Here is a 1,421-nt window from a genome sequence, read left to right on the forward strand (position 1 = left end):
GACTAACTCCTCACACATGTCCACCTATCTAACTCCCCAAAGAACGCCGTCGTGTCGTACTTGAAGAGTCCTGCCTTTTTCCATGTCTTTCCCTCCTCCTGCACACGTTGCAACACTCGCCTTATGGATGGAGTTGCCCCATCAAAGACGATTGCGTTTCTGTGCTTCCACAACTCCCACATCACAAGCGTGAATAGAGTTCTGACGTCTTTGCGGGCCATCGGCGTTTTTTCGTCGACACGGGCAAGCCGCGCAATTTAACCACCGGAGCTAGCACCCTGTTCGGAGCCAACTGGATCGATCTCACGGACAAACATCTGAATATGTTGGCACTGCCAGTCAAATCAAATCATGGAGCGCTCGCCGGAAGACTAATCAATCAGCGTACCCGTCGCCGTCCTCGTGCCGTGCCGTGGCGTGTGCAGCGTGGCCAGCCCGGCTCCGCGGTTTTCGGCCCGTGGGCACTGTGGCCCGTGGTGGGGCGCCGAACGTTTTCGGCCCGTGGACACTATCGGCAGATGCAACGCACCTTCACCATCGCCGCAATCATTCAGCCAGACGATGCGCGCTCCCTCGTCGATCGTCCCGAGTCCCGACGCCGGCCTGACCTAACGAGCCAGCCAGCTGCCGGCCGGCCGTGAGCGATCCCGTCGACGTCAGAGCTGCTGCTGCCTAATGACAGCACGGGGAATTAAAGCGGCGACGCGGACGTAGCGACGACCGCGTTCATGCGCGCATCGTCACGAGTCATCACCAACGTGAGATGAGGTCGGCCGGCCGCGCGCGCCGCAGATAAGATCGGATCTCGGGCGAGGCGTACGCGTGGTCGAGCTCCGGTGGAGAGACCTACGGGTCTTGGGGAAAGCTTTGTTGGTGAGCAGATGTCACAAGGGACGATAACTACAGCGGGCTTGCTAAAAATCTGTCGAGTGAGACTTAACGAAGTCTTAGTTGACTTTGCAGCATTTTGTCTCATTGTTTACAACATTTTTTCCTGCCGGCTGCAACACCCGTCTTGTTGGTTGTAGCATGTCGTCCTTCGTGGATTGTACCACGTCATCTCACCCGGTCGCAACGTCCTCCTTTGATGATTGTAACATTTTTAGTCAGAGCGATTTTAGCATATTTTGTTGTTCTTGCAGTACCGTTGCAACATGTTTCATTGTTGTTTGCAGCATCCATCCATGCCGTTTGTAACACCACAACTACGCTGATGTCACTCGACTGAGACTTCGTTAAGTTTCAGTCAACTGAGTTCTAGTAAGACCCTAGCTACAGTATCATGTGGTTGGGTAAGCATAACAAAACATAATAAATTTAGCTAAACTATCATCTTCAATATTACTGCTTCGGCCTTCAAAGATGAACTTGCGTGATTCCACGCACTTGCCTGTAACTGCTTAATGATCCCCGCATGCTGC

This window comes from Triticum dicoccoides, chromosome 6B (assembly GCF_002162155.2).
Source record: "Triticum dicoccoides isolate Atlit2015 ecotype Zavitan chromosome 6B, WEW_v2.0, whole genome shotgun sequence".
Classification (NCBI taxonomy): Eukaryota; Viridiplantae; Streptophyta; class Magnoliopsida; order Poales; family Poaceae; genus Triticum; species Triticum dicoccoides.